This window comes from Glossina fuscipes, unplaced genomic scaffold (assembly GCF_014805625.2).
Source record: "Glossina fuscipes isolate IAEA_lab_2018 unplaced genomic scaffold, Yale_Gfus_2 116, whole genome shotgun sequence".
Taxonomy (NCBI): domain Eukaryota; kingdom Metazoa; phylum Arthropoda; class Insecta; order Diptera; family Glossinidae; genus Glossina; species Glossina fuscipes.
The window spans coordinates 1,886,824-1,887,485 of NW_023998459.1; the positions used below are offsets into that span (position 1 = coordinate 1,886,824).

The 662-nt window shown below is 37.6% G+C and overlaps 1 protein-coding gene across 1 annotated transcript in view; it reads left to right on the forward strand.

The window, feature by feature from the left end:
- Window positions 1-217, forward strand: part of LOC119640266 (rho GTPase-activating protein gacF) — a 461,105-nt gene extending 460,888 nt beyond the window's left edge. Inside the window, exon 9 of the mRNA XM_038038162.1 lies at window positions 133-217. The gene's annotated coding sequence lies outside the window, so the exon portion shown is untranslated. The remainder of the gene's footprint in view (window positions 1-132) is intronic.
- The last annotated feature ends 445 nt before the right edge of the window (window positions 218-662 follow it).

A 662-nucleotide genomic window follows, 5' to 3' on the forward strand; every position in this document is an offset into this window, starting at 1 on the left:
TATTTGGTGAAAGTAAGTACAATTTCTTTTTAAATACCGAGCTTAATTACGGAATGCTAACCAATGTGTATATTTTCGTAACACCCTGTAATATTAGCAAACAATGTGTACATATATATTATATTATTGAAGTTTCGCATTTCCAAACCGGCTTCTCAATACGTCCTGGGAAAAATTGGAATGAATGACTTATGAGGAGCGCATGTACACCGCCGGTGCTATGCTTACTCTTGACTTTGAAGTTGTAGGCCTTAGCAGATTACCGATCGCTGACCTGTAGTGACCATGCCGAAAGTATCGCAGTAGCGAAGTGGAAGTTTCGCTTGTCTCCGTAGAGATTACCTCCGAAACTATTTGCTTGATTTTCCAACTGCGAGGATGTATATTGAAGTAGTTTCTTTCGCTTTGTGTTACGACGAATGTTGTGAAATAAATTCGGTGTATTAGATTTCTCATTATTCCGAAAGGCGATCGAGAAATTTTAAACCAACTAATAAAGGCAGGTTTGAGCGCTGCCCACTTTTCTATGATGTTCGTTTTCTTAAACAGCGAATACCATTCCCTTGCAATTCTTCTTAGTGATAAATGGAAAGCTCTAAGTATCTCTGTACATGATCTAAACACAAAATCTTCTACGATTATATTGGCGTTATTTCCCATTT